General features: G+C 35.9%; 2 protein-coding genes across 17 annotated transcripts in view; both read left to right on the top strand.

Annotated features, from left to right (window-relative positions):
• The window catches only part of epg5 (ectopic P-granules autophagy protein 5 homolog (C. elegans)), a 1,176,376-nt gene that overhangs the window by 110,769 nt on the left and 1,042,393 nt on the right, over nt 1–23,214 (top strand). The gene's annotated exons all lie outside the window — the stretch shown is intronic.
• The window catches only part of fam222ba (family with sequence similarity 222 member Ba), a 96,641-nt gene that overhangs the window by 9,543 nt on the left and 63,884 nt on the right, over nt 1–23,214 (top strand). For 5 of the 13 annotated variants that reach the window (XM_087252216.1, XM_087252213.1, XM_087252209.1 and 2 more), the window contains exon 1: nt 3,226–3,356. The exons of 4 other annotated variants lie outside the window; for them this stretch is intronic. The gene's annotated coding sequence lies outside the window, so the exon portion shown is untranslated. Of the gene's footprint in view, nt 1–3,225; nt 3,357–4,668; nt 4,817–23,214 lie in introns of those variants that run through there. 4 more of the 13 variants (XM_087252210.1, XM_087252207.1, XM_087252205.1 and 1 more) reach the window with 1 other exon arrangement.

Genomic DNA, 23,214 nt, shown 5'->3' with positions numbered 1-23,214 from the left:
CGTTTAAATATTATGTGTGGAATGTGTTTCTCTCTGCACTTAAATCCTTGAAAAAGAAAAAAGTTTTAAGCTAATAATTTTGCCATCAATTGTGATATAGCCTGCATCTTTTAGAAACAGCATTAAATGAGCAGTTCACTTCCAGAAGAAATAATCTGTCATAATTTACGGAGCACCCTGTTTTGTCCAAACCAGCATGAGTGTCTTTCTTCTGATGAACATTCATTTATTCCTCTTCCTTCTGCTTAGTCTCTTTCCAGGGGTCGCCACAGTGGAATGAACTGCCAACTTATCCAGCATATGTTTTACACAGCGGATGCCCTTTCAGCTGCAACCCAGTAGTGGGAATACACTATGCGGCTAATTTAATTCATCCAGTTGATCTATACCACATGTCTTTGGACTGTGAGGAAAACCGGAGCACCCGGAAGAAACCCACGCCAACACAGGGAGAACGTGCAAACTCCACACAGAAATGGCAACTGGTCCAGCCGGAACTCGAACCAGGGACCTTCTTGCTGTGAGGTGACAGTGCTAACCACTGAGCCTCTGCTGAACATAAAGTTAATGGTAACCTTTGACTTAGTAGGATTACAAAATACTAGTCAGCGGAGACCAGTCATTCCATAGAAGTGAACTATACCCCTTTAATTCAGGCAGCTGAACATTGGGTCATAAAGGGTCAATTCAAACGGGTGCACGAAAAATTAAATGATAATTGCCTTAACTTGTAGAGGGGAAAGGTCAGGAATGTAGCTGCTTATGGGAGAGAAGTGATTAGTGAGGATTGGGTTGCATGTGTGCTTCAAGTTAAGGCTTGCCTGTCAAAATACAGTCTTAATAGTTTTTCTTGTCCTCCAGCTTTTGTCTGTTCACACACATTTGATGTATCCGGTTTTGTTATTATCAATCAAACAATAAACAGAGAGATAAAACTAAATGTTTCAACATATCTACACGTCTCACTATAAAATATATGTTGTCTTTCTTGTTTGTAATCAGCAAATAGCGAGTTAATTTAAGGAGAGTGGGGGATTTAAGCTTTAAACTAGAGATTGGCTCATGAATAATAAAAAAAACAATGATTGATACTAATTCTGCTTTAACCAATTAATTATTTTTACTGAAAGTATATGGAAGATTCAGTGTGCGTACTATAGAAGATATAAGGTATTTCAAAAGCTGTAATAAATGAGTGCTTCATTCTTGATCTCACAAAATGATCAAGTACTGTGAACATCTATGTATTTTGCCATAATGCCATTTACAGGGCATTCATTATAGAAAAATGATCAGTAAAAATACAGGTTTACCTCTACTTTAATTTCCTGTTAAACCATGCAAAACAACAACAAAAAGATTTATTCTATTATGCCCAGTTGGGAATTAATGTTCGGGTTGCACAATGCACCGATAGATGGCGACATTCACATTTTGCTTTCGTTTCACCAGAAATCAACAAAAGAAGAAGGGGGCTTCCGGCAAAATGGCGAATGGCGAGCGATTGTTTTGTTGAGCTCCAGAAAATATCTTTATTTAGTCATTTTCTGCTTCTTTTGTAGCACATTCACACATTTAAGCATCAGTTTCTGTTCTGTTTGAAGCGTCGTCATGTGTTTGCCAGTTTTGGGAGAATTATAATATCAGTACGCGTTATTTTCGCTAACGCTGATGATCTGTAAATGAAAGTTTGATTCACGCCATTCCCGTCAGTTTCACGATAGGAACTTAAGTTCAGCTGTCCAAATAGTTCTGATAAAAACATTAATACAGTGCAATGTTATAAAATTGGAGTGTGTCGAATGCCATTGTTTAAGTACATTATCGAGCTGTTAATCTCTTACAATTTAAATGTTGTTTGGTTCATTGAGTAACGTGATGCTGTTTAATTTCATAACATTGCAAATACGTAATTAAATTTACGCTAACTTATCTTCCGGTTTTACATCTGGTTCCAGTGAGAAACCTCGTGCTTTATAATGTAGTTCATGTAGTTTGTCAAAATGAGGAAAGTATATGTTGCCACTAAGTGTTGTACTAAATCTGCGAAGTGTCATTTCATTGGCATTTGTAATTTATAAATTATTTTTGATATAACCTATATATTGTTTTGTTATAGTGTGTAGACTTTAATTTGACGGATCTCCCTTATGAAACTGACAGTAGACATTATGATCTGGGGGAAATATGTTAAGGTGTGTTAAATATAAAGATCATAGCAAACGGGAACAGAGTGTTTGGTTTAAATTCTACAAGAAAATTAATAACACCTACAGCTACAGCTTACATACAAGTAATAACTGACAAACATAAAATAAAATATAGGGCAGCTGGCTCTGTGGTTAGCACTGCCGCCTCACAGCAAGAAGGTCTCTGGTTCTAGTCCCGGCTGGGTCATTTGGCATTTCTGTGTAACCCATGCTGACGTGGGTTATCTCTGGGTGCTTCGGTTTCTCCCACAGTCCAGCGACATATGTTGATGAATTGAATAAACTAAATTGTACGTAGTGTATGTGTTTGATTGAGAGTGTATTGGTGTTTCCCAGGACTGGGTTGCAGCTGGAAGAGTGTCCACTGTGTAAAACACGCTGTTGTAGGTTGGCGGTTCATTCTGCTGAGGCGAAACCTAATTAATGAATGGACTAAGCCATAGGAAAATGAATGAATGAAAGCAGACTATTTTATGCAACAAAACGTGTTCTATCTTGGACAAAAATCTGTGCATTATTTCTAAACTATATTTCCGACAGACCTAAAGATTTACATTTTAAAAACTATTAAAATACCTAAATTAGATTCCTTGCCACTTTAGAGAAAATAAAATAGACCATTAATCAGAGGAGAAAAGGCTCACAAAGATAGGCAGCCATCAGAGAATGATTAACCACGAATATCTTTACAGTAATAGCTGATAGGAAAGAATATCAAAGGGACTTTACATAAGGCTCATATGCTACATTTTCCAGAAATCAAACAATATATGCTGCTATAAGAATATTTACACCCGAAAATTCAAATAAGCCATAATCAGATTCATAAACGGGTCAAATTCGCCGTTTGCAGAACTGTTAACCCTTTTCCCTGAAGCGGTGTGATATTTTATAAATGTATTATTTTAGATTGTGTGACAATTACATGAATTTTGTACATGTAAATAAAGAAAATGCTTGGACCGCAGCCATCGTCTGTGACGCGAGCGCTGTGGCGCATGCGCCGGAAGTTGCTGCCGCAGACAGCAACACTGATTCGGCAACGCAGACCAACAACACTAGGGGAAAAAATCAAAACACAGTATCCAAATAATACTAATCCAATGCGATGTTCTGAACAATGTATAAATCCATGATCCAAAAAGAGTAAGTATAGCGTTTAATTGATTCAACTGTACTGCTTTTGCGCACGATTTCTCACTATCCATCTTTTCCATCAAGCTTTAGAAAGCAACAAAGGAGTCAGCTCTCTGTTTCATGTAGTGTGTGAGTGATGGCTAACAAGCTTTTGGCCTTATATTTAGGCCAAAACAAGAGATTAAAGTCAGTAATTGTAAATATTAGTTTAATACACAGAATATCCGCTTATGTTGTTGATCTGGAGCAAAGCAATGCATTTATTTGAATGTTAATTTGTGGGCTCTACTATAGTGAATTTGCATGCATAAATGGACGTTAGATTATTATTATTTTTGCAGCTGATTGCATTGTACGTGTGTTTTTTCACGCATTTGCTTGCATAGTGTTGTTTTGTCGGTAAATGTTTAGTTTTTCTAAAAGACTTTCTGGGTGCTCGGTGTTGTTGCATTGCCTTTTAGTAGGCAGACTGCAGATTTCGCATTTGATCCTCTCGGAAAAAAACTGATATAAATTTATGGCCGTGACCTTTGCTGAATATCAAAGGCGTTGTCTCGAAATGTCACCGGGGATTTCTCCGCCGAGAAGCAGTGCGGCATTTGAAGCTGGGGGTTTTGACAGCCGACGGCAGATTGGCTGGTGGGTGGAAAGTTATAAAGTCTCTTATCATTAGAGGGTTTATTGTGGTTTGACTGCGATCCACATACATGCACGACTTTTTCTGAACGACGCCTGACCATTTGGATGGCAATGTACAGTTGCTCTGTCATAAATCTCAGCTGTAGTCTAGCCAGATGGAGTCATTATTAAGCTTTTGAGTCGAAAGAAATCGCACAAAATCGCATGGTTTATGTAAGAACGCAGGCCGCTCATGAAGAAGGATGTTTGCTGAATTAAAATGAACAATCAAAAGTGATTTACAGATTGCACCTGCTCCGTTTATGATACCCATTCTTTCAGTCTCGAATGGATCTTTGCGCGAAATTAAACCCGTCCAACAAGCTTCCTAAAGTGCGTCGTCTGCACAAATATGCTTCTGAATTGATACGCCATGTTTTAGACTCGTAAATAAGTGCTGTTTCAGATGAAAGGGGTCGGCAAGGTAACAAAGGGTTGACGTCATGCATCGCATCCGCCCGCATGACTTCCAACTCCCAGTCCCGCCCCTTTTTAAATGGAAAATCAGCATGATTGGACGAACGCCTTGCTAGACGCGTCCTAGTCTAAGCGCGAGCCAATCGGAAGAAGGCTTCCGTGTTGATGTCAAGCTGGGGGGCGGGGCTAGTTGGCGGAGAAACCAGTGCGATAGACGCTACCGCTCAATCTGGTGTAGGTGTCTCCACGGCTCTTCGTGTTGAATTGGCCACTTTCTGTCGCGGTCCGGGGGATCTTTAACCATGCATTTCGGTCTTGTGGATTGGTGCTAAATGATTTCGTCAAATGTCACCCGTAAATAACTGGATCCCGGGGTAAGACTGAAGCTTATGTGTTTGACCAGACTTACTGTAACGTTACTGTGCTTTTTATTGGCCATATGTTGTGATCTCCGACCGCCTTACGTGTTTTCATGCAGTCAGCAGACTCTTGGCAGCACTGAGCTTTTCCCATCTGTGTAACTGGCAAACAACATGATTCACTCCGATAAACATTCCTGCATCGCTTCCTCGGATTTTTATTGTGTGCAAAAGTTTAGCTTTGTTTTGAAGATGAACGTATGAAAATAATTGTAAGGTTGCAGACTTTGCATGTAATGTGCAGAATAATCATAACATCTGATTTTAATGCATTTGCTGTCGGTTTGTACATCAATGTGTTTTCTTTTTCTTCTGTGGATTCGTTCAAACCACTCTTAAAAGCGCATTTACCTAAGGCTAGAGGGTGTTTATTTGATTTACGGCTCCAGTATCTTGCGCTCACTCAGTTAAAGCCAGAGCTTGACATTAGTTACCCACTGAGTGCAGTTTTATATCATTGCGCTGTCTTCTGTCTGCCCTACATTTTCCAAAGGCTGGATAATTAAATTTCAGACTCCTATTTCCAGAGAAACACGGTCTCCTATTCTCAGTACAATTATCGAGCGTGGTGAAGGATCATTTTGACATTTGGGTGTAACGTTTCTCTTCTTCTATCAGAGGCTATTATGTGATTTGGCTTTTTGAATGGATCACAGAGGCAGAGCTTTCAAATATGCATGGCTACTCATACATAAATATATTTTCACTCATGCATTTCTCATTTTTCCTGTCACAAAACAGTACTCTCCATTTGCTGTCATTTGAGTTTTCTGTAATCTGCAGTCTGATTTATAGTTTGATTAAACATTTTGGCGATTTGGCTCAAAATCAAAATCTCAATTAATTAAACATTTTAACTCCATTATCATTAATGAGCAATTATTTTATTTACAGACAAGTTTTGTACAGTAAATATGTTCACATAATAAAAGTGAGAGATTTCTGAATGAAGGGGGCATTACTTGAATTTAAAATAATTGAAAGCACACACTATCTACAATGATAATTTATTGAACATCAACGTTAAACAACTGAATTTAAATCCGGTATTGCCTAAAACAATTTTTTTTTTCAAATAAATTTTCACTTTTAGAAAAAAAAAAAAAATTCAGATGTTTTTTATCTTTAAATTAGAAAATAAGCAGCATCTTTTCTGAATAAAACTCCTGTATATCCTGTAAATAATATTTTAAACAGCGCGTTTCTCACATCTTCTGTAAACAAATTAACCTTATGGGTTAGTTCTGAGAATGATGTGATTTACCCAAAACATTTATTTACCCAAAACATTTATTTACAATTTGGTGCATTCAGATTTTTATGATACTTGATGGTAATTAAAACTACTTATTTTCACCAATTTGAGTGACTTCTTTCACTAAAAGCAAAACATGTTGTTCAGCTACTAAATTTATAAAGGCAATACAGATTTCTCAATCAACAAATTTCGCAGTTCGATGACTTGAATATTCCTTTTGATAGACACACATTTTCAGTTAATTTCTTCTGTTTGGTATGTGGTTATATAATGAATCATGCTTTAATGCATACTAGAAACTCAGAATCCTCTTAATTTCAGAGCCATTATTCGATTTAATATTCTTACTGCTGACCATTGTATTAGAATAGCAGGGACAATACTAAGAGTTCTTATGTTGGTCCAACATGTTTTTTTCATATGTGGTCTTAAGTACACGTAAAAAACAAAAACTTTTTCCCCCGTTGAACACAATATATTTTATTTTAAGAAATATTTAAAATATTTTCGAGCAGTAAACATCTCAGGCTAAATAATTAAAATAAATCATTGATTTCTATTGTCTTCATTAGTGTCAAAAACTGATTTCTTTACAATTTAAAACAGCATCTTTGGATCTGTTCTGCTGGAGATACTGTTGTCATAAAAAACAAACAAACAAAAAAGCATAAAAAACAAAATCTTATACCATAGGAATGGTATAGCAGGAAATTTTGGTGGTTTTAAAACCTTAACTTTTCCAAACCGCGGTATACCTCTAAAACGGTTATCATCCTATGCCTAGTTTCAAGCACTTCGCGTTTTTTTGTATTAACTCAGAATGCTAAGGTCCCATAACCTGAAAGATATGGTGGTGCGTTTTTTTGCAGTATATCACAGCCCTGCTTGCGTTAAGAACAGCATTGCTTTTGCTCGGGTAATATTGCTTAATGTCAGTATCAACTGTGTAGTAAGTAACCTTTGCTAATGGAATAACAGTGTGGTCACGATGTTAAAATGTCTCCAGGTACTTAGTTTTGCAACCCATGGCAACCCGCTAATGCATTTGATAATTAACACATTCCTCTATGAGTGTGCATGGAGGGCTTATGGCTGCGTTCTCCACTTTAAGTGGTTTATGTTTAATTGACCTGCCTGTGCTAACCCACAGATAAATAGAGAGGGAGCAGGCTTGATTTTCAACGTTTGTCTTTAATGTTTGCCATTAATCGTAAGACAGTGTCAGTCATTATAGAGGAAATGCCAAAGTGGTAACCTGTTTTTATGGATACCATCTTTTTTTTTATCTCATTCCAGTATGTGTAATGCTTTCCTGGAGACGAGATAATGAACATTTTGACCCCTTGCTTATCACTGATCATATGCTCTTATTGAATAACTTTGTGGTATGTCTGGTCATTAAGTTGTATGGGAAATTCTAGCATGAGGAAAGTGCCTGAAATTTGCAGTCATGTGATTTTTGGATTCTGGCTGTTGGTTCATGTCCTTTGCCTGCAAGGCTTAGTGTCATGTTGTAAATGCTGATAGTAATTGCTGAGAAGGAGACGCAGACAATCTTGTGATTTTTGAAGATCAGCTGAACGGGGTCCAAATGGACAGATTTCTCAGCTGAAGGACAAGCAATCACAGCATGTGAGTCAACAGATGATGAATTGCAGTGCAAGTTATAGAAAGGAACCCAAGAGGCGGTAGTGAAGGAGATGGAGAGGATGATAACTTATGGGCTGTGTGTTCATCTGAACCTAAATGTGATGATTTGTGTTAGCTCATTGTAACACACTGATCTGCTGTAGTTATGTGCTTCATATTTCAGCAAAATAAGATCAAAATATGTTTACTTAGTTTAAATATTCTCATTTTATCTTACTAAAAAAATATTGAATCTTTTTAAAAACATCCAAATGACTTAAAATCAGTTTCAAGTGAAAACAAACATAAAGAGTCTAAGAGAGACATTTAAGTAACTTAGGCTTTTTCAGATATTAGCTCTGATGCAGTTGTTTGTGATTGTTAAAGGTCTGCAATGTTTCTGTGATTAAAGTTATTGAGTTAATAGGGGATTTTGCACTGGAGGAACTTTTTTTAGTTCCTGGAACTTTCCAGCACTATTGAAAACACATAGATGTAAGTCAATGCTGATAGGACAAATGCGAGCCATGTGAAATACCACCAATACTGATCAATATTTTAAAGTGTCCAAGCATTACATACGCAAGACAATGCAGTATTAGTACAGTTTATTGGTCCTTATGCATGACTTTTCCCATGGAATCATACTTTCTATCACTTCTTTAATTTAACAATTTTAATTACTCATTAATTTCAGTCAAATTGCTGATATAAAATCTGCAAACAGTATTAATAATATGAACCAAAAACCAACATTATTAAAAAAGCTGACTATAATTGTTAAACATTATTTGTGTTACAGTGTTTCCTCTAGGATTTTTTCCAGCTGTGGTGGCAGGCCTTTTACACAGATTTACCAACTACCGATGGTGTAATTTTAATGGAAAATGTCATGAGCGAAGTATTAGTCGAGATTGCATTTATGTAATAGGATATAATTACGTATAATTCTTGAAACTGTTCATCAAAACTGAAAGCAACGCTATGTTTGCTAGCATCAAACACCTGTGAGTCAGTCAGCATGACACCTTAAAGGGTTAAACAAATAGCGCACAGCACTACTACGGTTACAGAAAAGTTCACGCTGTTATAATTCATTTACTTTTTAATGCGTTTTCATGCGAGCTGTAGTGGGATTAATTTTGGTGTTGCATTTGGCCATGGAGGAATAAATGTAGCGGAAACCTTGTTTTATTATTATAATGCAGCACAGGATATTTTTTCCGTCTAAATTGTGCTATATACTATACTTATTTTATACTATAATCAGAGCACCTTATGTATCCCCTTAGAGATGAAAGAGTTTTGTTTTTATATCGAAGCCCGCTCAACACACTTGACTATAGCTCTCCACTGAGGCCGCGCTCCTTCACAGCTAATTAGCATTCAGCATCATTGCAAAACCAATACAATCATCCAAATTTGCTGTGATGTGCAGATGAAAAGGTGTGATGCAGGCATGTGGGTGTGTAAATTCCCGAAGCTTGTTCAAATAGCTTGGATTAAATAGCGCACAGCTCAGAAGCGCGCAGGTATAGTATCACAACAATAATATTTCAGAATCTTTGAGGGCAGTCAGCCCTGGCCCCCCACATTCCAAGGCCCTATGCACTCAGTCACCCTTACCCCCCACTAGTGAATATACATTACCTGCTGCCGTGGTGTGTGGTTGTGTTCTTTTTAATGATACGTAGCACAAGTTGTCATAGGTAATTGGTCCTGCTTTTTGCAGGTTCAGTCTCATAACTTATATGTTCATGTTCACACGTGTCAGATACCATGAAAACACCATAAAGTCAAACTTGGGTTATGTAACATTTTTATTTGGATCGCAAGAAAGCCTGATAGAGCTTGTCATTCAAAGCTTGCGCATTTAGCCTGCGTGTGTTTGTGTTGTGCACGCACATTTGCACAGCTGTTTTCCACTGCACTTCACTTGGAGAAAAATGCATGTACACAGGTCTGTGTCTCATATCTTTCCCCACCTATTGAGAGAGTGAGAGAGAGTTAAACTCCCAGCTGTAAAACCAGGCCCCACACACACACACACACAACACATTTTTAGTTCTCAACATCTTTAGTTACACTAGGGCCATAAAGCCTCACTGCCATCTCTCTCCCATGCCTGCCCTTTATATCGCTTCAAACAGACCAAATCTCTCTCTTCTCTACCCTAAAGCAAGGAGCTGTGGCCTGACTCATAAAATCCCTTTGTATGAGGGCAAACTGCAGGTCTGAAGAGATCAGCTGAGAAAGAGACTCCGATAAGCCTGTTAGATGAGAATGAGAGGAGCCTGATGTCATTGAGGCCAATTGGGCCATATGCTTTTAGTGGACAGGTCTGGGTTGTCTTACAGGCCCTCAGTGATTGGTGTGCCTACCTACTTTCTGTTTTGTTTACGGCTGGACTCTTTTTGTTGTCTATCTTGTTTGTTAAAGGAAGGGAATGTGCTTGAAAAGGATTTGTACTGGGATTTATTTAACAGTTGTTATTGTTATGTGTGGTTCCACGAAGTACCTTTACAATTTTTGAAATCTGTTATTTGCACAAACTTCAGGGTTCTGTATTATGGTAAACGTTTTTTTGGATTATTGAATTTATTTAGTAAAATGAAAATCTGTTCTTTGCAATAGTTTTTTATTTAAGATTATTATTGTGGACCTAAAAGTTTTGTTATGGCATCTCTGTGAAAGCCAGCCTTGCTTCTCTGTAACTTTAAGTTTAAAGCCACAGTCAGTCACACTAGAGCTTGAGGTTGCGATAATCTTTCTTATGGCACTGCGAAAAGGGACAAGATAAAAGAAGCTGATTCAATTTTAATAAAGCGAACGATTGCTCCATATTTGAAATTTCTGTACAGTAAGGTTAGACCGATAGACAATAGCCCCTTTCACACATACAGACCTTTCCGGAAAATTGCCGCCAATTTTCCGGAAAGGTTGTATGTGTGAACAGGTCCTTTTTGAAAATACCGGTAAATTAGTTCTGGCTATTTTCCGGAAAGAGAAGTTGTAACATTACCGGCAATTTGCCGGAATGCTGCGCTGTGTGAATGCAGAAGGAAGATTCCCGTGATAAGCGCGTGCATGTCTAGAACGTGCTGACGTGAGACGTCTGCTTTAGCCAATCACAACAGTCAGACGCATTTACGTCCGCGCGGTTTGTGAGAATAAAAGCCTTTGAATATTTTTCCAGACACATTTAGCTGCTAGAAGTTAGTCAGATCACGTTTATATGTTCTTCTTAATGCCAACTGTGTAAATAATCATCGATGAGATGCTTATGATAAGCCGTTGTTTGTTTACCTTCAAGCTTTGCGTGCGCCTATGAGCGCCTGCACTCGCATGAACATCTCGACATGTGAAAGTGATCCTGTGAAAGTTGTTCACAATATTGATCATCCACAGAGTTTGTAATTTAGTCAAATGTTTACAAATACAAGCGCAGCCGTTTAAAGCTCATTTGTGGTGAATGATGTCAGAATTTACCAGTATTTTGGAATGGATGTGTGAATGCTCTTTTCCGGAAAATTTCTGTAATGTCCTCGCCTGTGTGAACAGCGCTTTTTTCAATATACCGGTAAAGTCGTTCCGGAAATTTTCCAGAAATTTACCGGTATCACTGTGTGAAAGGGGCTAATGTCATCGTCCATCGCCAATGGCCAATAGACAACACGATGCTGAGCCGGCATCGTGGATCCTCCTCCCTGCCCCCATCCCAAAGCTGTAACGTCTCATTCACTTGGGGCGTCAGCGTCAACGCTTTCCATTCACTTTGAATGGGTGACGTCAGTTGTTGCCGAACTGCATTGTGGATCCGTCGGCGCCGCTTCAGAGGCGTTGCTCGCTGCAGAATTTGGGACTTGCTCAACGTTTTAAGCACCAACAGAAGCGTCAGCCAATCAGATCGCTGTATGCAAATACACCAGCTAAGAGATTGGCCTATTGCTGACTAATTTCATTGGCTGACGCTGCTTTGATGATCGCGCCAGCTCCAACTTCAGACACGCCTTCAGTCAAGCCTTGATGCTGAAGCCCCGTGTGAATGGGGCGTAACTGATACAGCTTATTTTTAAAATGGCATTTTAGAACGAAAATGATCCATCTCCACGCTGTGTTTTACCTAGCATTTCTGAACAGTCCTGGTTCCGCTGAAAACGCAGACACACACACACAGCCACACACACCGTCATCTGCTCGTCTGAACTCCAGAGAGCAGTGCACATCAGACAGTTTATCAAGGATGTACGGCTGGATCACGTCTCACTATAGTTGTTAAACTCTATCTAATGACTCTTCTGTCTTTTGAATCCATCTAACGTGTCACAGCAACAGTATACTGCGTCAGTCTTTCACTTTCACGCTTGTACTTAGTAATTTTAGTAAAAAGCTCAGATACTGTTGGTTGTGCACCTTTTTACCAACCAACCTCCTGTGGAAAAAGTGATTGACAAGTAGTATTTTGTGTGAAACTTATCTTTATTTATTTATGATATGTTTATGGGTAAAACAAAGACCATGCGGTTAGGTAGTTGAACGGTAGGATACAAATAATTAATTCGTTATGAATGAATTAATTATTCATAAATAATAATTCACCTCCGCCTATGACGACAATGCCATCGTCCATCGCAATGTTTCACATTAGACATCGTACGATGACAAATTGGTCGACATCGCCCAATCCTACTGTACAAAGAGATCATGTTTTTTTTTTTTTATTGGTCTCATGCAATCACATGAATCGTTTTCACAGGTCAGAGTTCACCAAGCTTGAACTTTCTAAAGCAGTGCCATGTAAAACTTGTCGCAGGAGCTTCGGTTTCCAGTCTGCCGCTTTCGCTTGCATTTGAATGAAAGTCAATGTGGCGAAAAGTGCAGTGCAGTAAAACATTTATAAAAATCTGCAAAGAAAACAAGAGCTCATTGTGGAGAATTACATGGCTTTTTATTGTATATTTCCAAAAGATGAATCAGCACTAAAATGACTTCAGTCAATGCAGATTTGCAACAAAAAAGCGGTGACTGATGTAGTTTTACCCATGCCAGAAATCATATCTGTGAGCTATCCATAAACAAGACCCATGAAATCATTATATGGCCATGGTGTCAGATTACAAAAATGATTTTAAAAAGTTTGCATTGCTGATCAAAGGTTTTCTTGTATTTTAATTGTACTGTACAAAAATGTTAATTTGCACTCCTTAAACATTTGGAGGTTTACATTAAACAAATGTAAAATATATTTTGTAAAAGAAGTGGGCAGCAAAGTTTGTTATGACACATTTGCAACCGTATTGTTCAACCAGGAAGAATGGATAACATCTGCTAACTGGTAAAGTCATGAGGTGTGACACTGTTCAGACAAAAACGCAGCAGCGCATTGTTTTTGTCATGTAAAAACCGTGTCATGTGACGGTGATATTCTGCAGGCGCGACTGCTGATTGAATGCAGTGAAACATTAAAAATAATTGCTGCTGTGAAGCTAAATGACACAATTTAGTGCAAGGAATATTTCAGGTCACACCTCATGATAATTTGTTCTATTATACATGATCAAAAAAATGTAGGAATTATAACTAAACAAATAACAGTAATTGCAGTCATCATTTTTTATTCAGTTTGCAACACGGTATGTTTAACTAATCCCAGATTTAATGTAACAATGTGTTGTGTGTTTGGATGAGCTCTCATCAGTTCTTAATAAGCTGATGCTGAACATCTCATGAACAAATGGAAGAAAAATGGTCTCATGCTTGTTGAAGGAAGTGTTGGGGTCAAAAATGATTTAAAGAGATTATCAAGCATAAAAACAAGATATAATATAGCAGTATTTACAATAGAGTAGATTGTGTTTTTGAGCAATAAATAAAAACAACAATTAACCATGATTTACAGAAGACAGCTACTAAAATGTCACTCAGTGTAGGATTTACCAAAAAGTCTTGAGGCATAATTAGATCAAACATTATTTTATGACTTTGTAGACCCCCACACTTCTTACTACTGTTAGAACCTTTAGGTTTTACACATTTGTCAGCAATGATAAAAAAAGTTAAATGCAATCTAATGTATTTGTACATATATGGACATTGGTTATGCTGATCTTGGGTGGTTTATATGAAAGCATATTATAAAACAGTTTCATATTTAATTAAACGTACAAAGGTCTGTTGTATTCTGTTTTTTTTACAATATATAATACTCCAATTAATCAAAGCTTAAAGGGATAGTTCAACTAAAAATGAAACGACATTATTTAGTCTCTTGACTTGTTTCAGACCAGTTTGAGTTTTTTTTTTCTGTTCTGTTGAACACAAAAGGAGATATTTTGAAGAATGTTGGAAACCCGTGACCAACAATTTCTGTTGTAATTGTTTTCCTTCTATGCATGTCAATGATTACTGTTTTTTCTTCAAAATATTTACTTTTGTGAGTGTGTTCAACTGAACAAAGTATGACATACGTTTCAGTTTAGATGAACTATCCCTTTAATATCAGTAGGTCAGTGAGTACATGATATTTCTCATTGGCTTTTTTTGTTTTGTTCTGTTTCAGAAAGTATGTTACCACACAATGACATGACGCAATGATAATAATAATTAAAAAAAAAGCATGAACTTGACAACATGAAATAAAAAAAATCGCCAATAAAACCTGTAAAAAATGACTACTGATTTTCTGTTCTCGTAGAATAAGAAATTAGTTCATGTTAAATATCTTGATCTGTAGTTTACAACTGAGGCACAACAAACAAAAAGACACTGTCTCTCTTTTGTTGTGAAAGCAGAATCATGGTACCTGTGAAAGGGAAGTGTGTGTGCGTGCATGTGCTCAACTGATAGGCCAGTATAATGACACCTCTTTTACAGCGTGGATTAGATCAGTATTTTGGGAGGGTGTATGTGTGTGTCATGCCGTAGAACAGGAACGTGTTTATCCCCTGTGTCTGTGCATCTGTAAGTTGAGCAGTAGGGCAGCAGTCATCTGCTCTTATCTGTTTACGGCTCTAGATAAGACCTCTGGAACGGGATATCTGACCCTCCCTTCTGTCTCTGCCCTGCCGCATAATGAGGGTTTGCTTGGCAAATTGCATATCTGTCCGGTGTAATCTGAAAAGATGCCATTAGCGTGTCAGTGCTCTCATCTGGTGCCCGGACGGCCTGCTGCTCGTTTGGCACCTCTGAGCTCAAGCAACACTGAGCTGTAGTTGAGAAGAAGAAAGTGTGATCATCAGACTGAACAAATCAGTCGGGAAGTGCCTGAAGTTTTGTGAGTGTTTTTTTTTTAACCTTTCACTTCAGAGCCACATGCTGGCCATCTAGTTGTATGTTTTACTGTTCAACTTTCACTTTGTCTAGAATCATACAATGACTGATTTACACATTTGCCCCCTTTGATAATTATAGAGCCCTTTACTCATGATGATGATCATCGTCATCATTATATTCATCATAATTGTCAATAGAATTACTAATGGCATTATAGCATAACTCAAATAGTTAATTAGGATTGTCAGAGTATAAATATAATAATAGCATAACTACACTGAAAAACCCAACTGTGAAAATCACTAAATGAAATTAGTCTAATTTATAGTTAAAAAACGTTACTTTGACTTAATGACAGAGTTATGGTGACTCATACACTGATTCTATTCAGCAGGACTCAAACCGAAAGAGTTATGAATGAACTAATTGCATTTTTGCTGTTAACTGTAATCTTAAAAGCAGTATCAAACTATTTGACCATCTATATAGTTGTTTAGCCTCAATTCTGAGCTCAATTGGATAACTAAACTTAAAATGTTAAAGTTACTAATGTTTGCCGACATCAACACAAACAATATTTGTTTATATGACTCAATATATACAGTGCTCAGCATATATAAGTAAACCCCTCACAAATCTCTCTTTTTAAATCATACTTTGAAAGGTAGCTATACAATATTTGTGCATATACAGTAGATTAGTCAGTACTGAAGCCAAATCTGGAGCTTCTCTAACAAAACAACTTATTATAACGGTCCAGAAAAATATTAAATACAAATTTAAAAAAGAGGAAAAATCAAGAGAAGCAAAAAAAAAAAAAAAAAAAAAGTTGAATTTTTGTAGGTTGTAATTTATTTTTGCAAAGTTTTGCTTGAATTAAATTGTAATATGTTTCCATTTCTGAATATGTTTGGTGACTAAAATATTATTTTAATAAATATATCTGCTTAATAAATCTGTTTCATTTAAATGCACCAAAATACATTGCGTACATTCACTGAGAAATGAAGAAAAATTTTCATTTTCAAAATGGGGTCTACTCAGTTACACAGCTCTGTATATATAGTCATATACACATAAATTATTTTTGTCGAAAACTTAAATGGTTTGGCGCAGTCGGTTTCCTCAAACAGTTTGAATTAACTTATCGTTTTTTACAGTGTAATTATCATTTTCATAATTGATAATTGCATTGGAAAACAATGTTAAATAGGTTAATTCAGATGTCATAATATTATAAACTTTTTTAGTGTTAGTGGTAGTGATAATGATAATAACATTATGAATAACTTTAGCTTTGCTTATTAAGTTTTTATCAAGTTGTTATTAAGTTTTGCTAAAACAGCAATTATAATAATAATAATGTACATTATTTTTAAGAATAAACTATCTTTAGTTTTGTATTTGTCAATCGAAATAGATGTCATAATAATAGTACAATACTAGTTATTCAATTTTGCTAATAATGATGGTGATAATAATATTTTGCAGCTGGAAGGGCATCCACTGCATAAAACATATGTTGGATAAGTTGGGGGTTCATACCGCTGTGGCGACTCCTGAATATTAAAGACACTAAGCCAAAAGGAAAATGAATGAATAATAAATTTTTACTTTAATAATTTCTGTAGCTGTGCATTTATTAATCAAATTGTCATAATAATATAATTGTTAATCAGTTTTGCTAATAATAGGTATTATTGTTGTGAAGTATATTTCAAATTTTTATGAATAGTTTAAATATTGAAATTATTCAGAGGTAATATTAATGTAATAGTAATTTAATATCATTGTTATTATTTACATTTTGGGGTATAAAATATAAATGTGAACTAAATCAAATATTAAATGTTTATGATTTAAATAAAAACTGCGTGTAGTAATTAAAGAATACATTTAAATAGTGCTTTAGTGACATTGAATTAAAATGCGCTTCATCTTTCTTGCATTGTTTCACAAAGAGACAAATGTATAGCTTCTTCAGTTTGGAAAATAATGTTGAATGACACATTTTTGCATAAATCATCCGGGTTTTCATCATTTTGAGGGATTTGAATGTTGTGTTGACAGTCATGTTGACATGCTTGTTCATCTTCATCCTTCATCCGTCCTTTGCCAATCAGGCTGATTTGCATACCCGCAGATAGCCGCGCTTCTATAATGACAGACAGACAGATTGACATAAATCTGGCATATTTTTGCAAGTGTTTTGGACAGAAGCTATCATTTTTGGGGGGTCTGTTTTTCATTTAAACAGAAGCCACATGGATTTCTGTGCGTGTGTTTCATCTGTGCTTTATGGTCTTTTGTTGAGCGAGGATAATAAATAATACATTTGCAATACATGAATGTGACAGGATGATGGGAGAGTTGATTCCTGCAGGATTAGAGAACAATATGGTGAAACATCAAGAGGTTAATGTCGGGTTACGTGGAGCAGGTTGATTCAGCTGACAGTTGGAGAGATACAGAGGCGGGAAGGGGGTGTGCTGTGGGTATTTGGCATGTCTGTTACATTTTATCATGCCAGCCTCTGCTCTGCCACTCATAAAAGCTCTTTGATGAATGTTCCTTGCCAAAGGCGAGTACTTAGTGTCAGCCGTTGCCATTGGTTGCCTTTTTTATCAGAGGCCGACACCATTGGCTGTTGAAGTTCAAAAGCCCCTCAGGTCAAACTCAGGCTGTCACACCAGTCATGCCTGCAGCTTTTCTGGAAATTACTTACAGCTCAGATCTGTGAGAGTTAAGAAGGCAGTTTTTTTATTATATATATGCTCTTCTATTATTTCTGTTAGTTTATTTTACTTTAGCCCTTGTTATTTGCTTCATAATAAAAGTGGAAAACCTAGACTCTTTTTTTGTGTTAGCTTGTGTTGGCAAAAACCCATACATTTTGCAATCCTTTTGGAGATTAAGTACCAGGATAGCAAAGTGTTTGGTATTCAGTTAATTTTGGGCTGTAAAGTTAATAGGTTGGTACGTGAAATTTGTTAATGCAAGCAATGCAACCACCAAGGAGACTACCAAGGAGACTAAAGGCTATGGCTTCTAATATCTGGCCTCTGCTACACTGTGAAGAAGTATTGTAGAAATACATTTTTATTTGACAAACATTTTTATTTGTTGTCTAGTGTTTCTGATTTCCGTAGTAGACATTTGTGATGTTTAAGTAAAAAATACTAAACAAATAATGTGTTTTAAGTCTTTGAAACTGACACTTTTAAGCTTTGAAACTAATTTGAAACTAATTTATACACTTTATCAAGTGTATAGAAAATAAAATAAATACATTTTTATTATTAGAAGCTGGTTATATCCACAGACTGCTGTCACACAACTGTTTAAAATAATTTGCTTTAAAAATGTTTTGTTTAATAAAAATAGCTTTTTGTACATAAAGAAGAAGATTATTAGATTATTCTATAATGCTTGAATGGTTCACCTGGAATCAGTACAAGAACATTTTCTAAATTTGGTTGCCTATAATCTAAAGTGCTCACATGACCCTAACTGGACAAAAACCTGTTAACCTGGTAATTCATTGATTCATTTTCTTGTTGGCTTAGTCCCTTTATTAATTCGGGGTCACCACAGCAGAATGAACCGCCAACTTATCCAGCTAGTTTTTACACAGCGGATGCCCTTCCTGCTGCAACCTATCTGTGGGAAACATCCACACACACTCATTCACACTCATACAATACGGACAATTTAGCCTACCCAATTCACCTGTACTGCATGTCTTTAAAACCGGAGCACCCGGAGGAAACCCAAGCGAATGCAGGGAGAACATGCAGACTTCACACAGAAACGGCAACTGACCCAGCCGAGGCTCGAACCAGTCACCTTCTTGCTTTGAGGCGACAGCACTACCTACTGCGCCACTGCGTCACCCATTAACCTGTTAATATAATAGATATTATGGTTTGAACATTCAATAAAGATGCAGATATCAATGTTTTGACACAAAACAAGTCTTTATTTATCTCAAACATCTCATAAATAAACAAGAACCAGAACAAAGGCATAAAAGACCAGTGATTACATACTGTATGGGATGGTTTTAAAAAAAACTGCTGGAAAAAATTTAAGTTGTTTAGTGTACATTGAACTGAAAAATCATATCTAATGCTTTTAATGTAGTTTTTTTTGTATCATTTCTTATTGTAATATGTTTTCATCTAACTTGGTCCTGCTATGTAATCGCCATAAGTTACTGATGTGGCAATAAAAAAATGACAACAAAAAGAAAAATACATACTGAATGCACTCTTTAACATACTATAACACAACATTGATTACGTTTAAATGGACCCCAATAATCTGATTTTTTATTATTTTATTTCGATTAAGGTCATAATCGAACTAAACAGAAATTGAATTAAGACATGTGGAGTAGGCCGATTTTCTTCACATTATTTAAACTAGAGTACAGACATGTAAACACTTTCATCAAATTATTAACATTGGAGTTTCGCTGCGTTTTGCGACAGGATAGTTAATACACATGGCAAACCGAGTCAGTAATTGACCACAAACACACACACCGCGAAATGCAGAGTTTTTTTTCTCCCAATTGGTGTGTGGTATCAAATTCCATTAAAACAACACTCTTCCAGCAGTTCATACTCTCACCCAATATCTCTTTTGTCACGGGGGTATGCAGAAAATGTTCCTGAATTAGAGTGAAACTACTAAATTGAAATTAAAGACAAATAAAAATTACATGAAAGTCCAGAGGAAATGTGGGTAGCGTGATGTTAATCGCAAATGCCGTTAATCAAATGATGTGTTATGAAAATGGGATCATGAATGAAACATTTAAAAAACAACTCATGTAAACATCTTGACCATATTATTTTCTTATTCAGATTAAGTCAAATAATTCGATTACTAGTGTCGATGTAAACAGAGCCACTGTTCATTGTTTTAAGCTGACATGATTATTTGTATATGAATGTGATTGTTCACAATTATTTAAGGGTATTTTCTTTTTCTTTTGTCATTTGATTTACACGAATGACAGACACTAGTAGATTCAGAACTTTTAACATCCATGTAAGGAATGAGTGACTATTAATATCAATATTTGTCAGGGTGGACATTTTGTGTGATTTAATTGAATTTTCTCAAATTGTTCCTCGCTAATATTTTCATCTTTTATTTTTTTGTTAACATTTTTGTCAACAAAATCAGCATTTATTGTATTTCTTGTTGCATTTCCCTTGTTTTAAAATGCCAAGAGCGTACTTTATTTTCTTTAGTTAAAAAGTAACAATGCATTAATAACTATTAGATTAGCATCTGCTTTTTATAGCTGAAATATTTAACTTTTTAACAATTTTAATTTAACATCCTAGTCAACCTATGATGATTGTTTTTTGTCTACAGTTTATTAACAGACACCAAAATATTGGTATTGATCCAGCCACACATGCATCTGTTAGCACTGAGCCTATTAAAAAGCATGTCTGAGGATTAGCGCTGTCTGTTTCTGTCACTATCTCTTCATTTCACTATCAACCTATCTTTTGTAATCCTTCTTTTCACAAAAAAATCTCTAAAGCCATGTTTCATGTGCATTTCACATTGCAAAGTGAAGGTAAAAGTCAAAGAAGTACTGACCTGGATGCCCTGTAAAAGTCTTTGGTTTTGCAGAGCCACCATTATACGAGTGTGTATGTGTGTAAGTGTTTGTTTAGCATGTATGCGTGTGCAGATTTCAGAGCATGCGTGTTATTTTAGCGTGGGGGATCTAGAGAAGAGAATAGGGGCCCTTTTTGTGGCCAGCAAATCAGTGCTTCTGTTAAGACCCATTGTTGAGATTGCTGAATACCAAATGTTGAATGCTATCTCTGCACTCGGCGAAATGGACAGATGACATTATTCTGTTGGTAGAATGAGCCCAGCGGAAGTCACTGCTTTAACCGCAGTGTTTATTTTTTTATTTAGTGAAAGTAGGAGAGAGGGCATGAATGAATAACAGGGCTTGTATGTAATGTAAGAGCGGAGGTGAAGGGTAAGCGCTGACCTTCACTGAAAGAAGTGCTCGTGAATGGACGTTTGTGTCGAGAGCTGGAGGTAGCGTGTACTGCGTGTTCATTCTGAGAGAGACTTCCTCTACGTTAGATTAACCTCAGCACCTCTGGCTGCTCCGTTTTCCTTCATGTGTTTTTGAGATTGGGTTTGATGGCTGTTCATAATGACGTATTAACTGCGTCTATTGGTCTGTCTTGGTGTGGCAAAAATGAATCGTTATTAATCGAATCCAAAATAAAAGTTTGTTTCGACTTACTGTAAAAAACATACTGTGTATATTTATTATGTATGTATAAATGCGCACATGCATGTACATCTTATACACGTATGTATATCTTATAAATATTTATGTAAAATATGTATTAGATACGAATTTTATATACAATTAAATATCTATGTAGGACTGGGCGATTAATCGAAAAGTAATTGAAGTCGACATTCAGGACCCATAATCAATTTAGCTATGTTTTTTATTTATTTATTTATTTATTTATTTTTATTATTTTTATTTATTTATTTTATTAAAATTCTGAATATATCATTTTTCTGGGTCTATTTTTTTTCAATTATTTTTATCTTCTGTGTGGAGTCACGTGACCCCACTCTGTTAAGGATAATTTATTATATTAACTTTTATATTATTAACTTCTTATTAGCTTATTAACTTATATTAACTTATGATTTATACGTATTATTCCGATATTATATAGAATAATACATTATAGCAGCTAACCACATGCGTACAGTCTGACAAAGTCTTTGCATACACGCACATCTCTCCAAAATGTAACTACACGTCACGATGCCTAGCGCAAGCTTTGTGATTGGTTGGTTTGGTTGCATTGACAAAGGTGGGAGGTGCAGAGAGCTGTGTTTTAGGCAATGTGTGTTTTAACACCAGTTGCTCAGTGTTGACGTTAAAAAAAAATCATAGATAGTAGATAGTGTGTGTTTTTCCTCTCACTTGTAATATGTGAGCATATTTACTGTACAAAACTTTTTAGTGAACTATGAGGGCAAAAACATAAAATTAATAAAATAATCGTTCATTAATCGTAAAAGATCAATACATTTAGATTTTTAGGATTATTGATTTTTGTTTTGTATAGGTTTGTTTCTATCACATATAAATAATACTACACACACATATATTGTCAAACCAAACTTTTATTTTGAATGCAATTAATTACATTTAATCGTTGCCCAGGTCTGGTTTTGTGAAATTTTATGTGGCGCAGTCAAAGTTAAAATTTAGAGTTCATTTGATGACAGACTGGGTATTTTGATCTGTTGTCTTGACTGCAGTTACTCAGTTTTCCACAAGAAATCATTAAAGTGACCATACACTTGACACTGTATTATTTACTTTATAAAGATGGTGAGTAATGTTTTAAATAATGCTTAATTTCTTCAATTTGTTTCTCTTTTTCCGTCAATGTCTGAGTCTAAATCTAATCAAAAGGCCTCATCTATCATATCACACAGGTATTTATTTAATTTAGTCTCTGTCTGTGTTTTTTGAGTCTAAAATGCTGGTTGACTTGCATTTTTTAAATCATTGAGGACCACGGTTTGAGGTAAAAAATTCACATTAAAATGTGTTTTATTAAACAAGAATGCATTGAGAATTTATTGAAAGGGATTTAAAATATTTTTTTCGTCATGCAACCCTGAAAAAATGTCACATTTCCCACAAAAATATTAAACAGCTTTTAAAATGATCACAAATATTATGGTGATTTTGCATCGCATGGTAAAACTGCATTGGTAAAACTAAATACAGTTTGAATTGGTTTGCTTTTATGTTGCGGTTTAGTAATGCTCCAGTTGTGGGTGGGATTATCTAATATCTACAATACAAATATCTACAGATTACACACTGAATTCTCACACACTGTGCCCCTTCCTCCCATTTATGACCATGAGGATATTTCTTTTTAAATTAAGCCTATCCTTAATATATGGAACATATTTGCTCTGCCGGTGAATGTTAACTTTTGCATTTCATTTGTATTTTTATTAGAGTGTTTATTTTCTTTTCTAGCTGCACTTTCATATGTATTTTTTGTAATTTTCATCATAGCAGGTTTAATATCTCAAATAGCTAATCCAGTGGTGCTGGAAGTGATGATTTACCCTGGCAAACCAATGATTT

Source organism: Danio rerio, chromosome 5, assembly GCF_052040795.2.
Source record: "Danio rerio strain M-AB ecotype USA chromosome 5, GRCz13ab, whole genome shotgun sequence".
Lineage (NCBI taxonomy): Eukaryota > Metazoa > Chordata > Actinopteri > Cypriniformes > Danionidae > Danio > Danio rerio.
The sequence above is the reverse complement of the archived record's forward strand: the minus strand, read 5'-3'. Positions and strand labels throughout refer to the sequence as shown.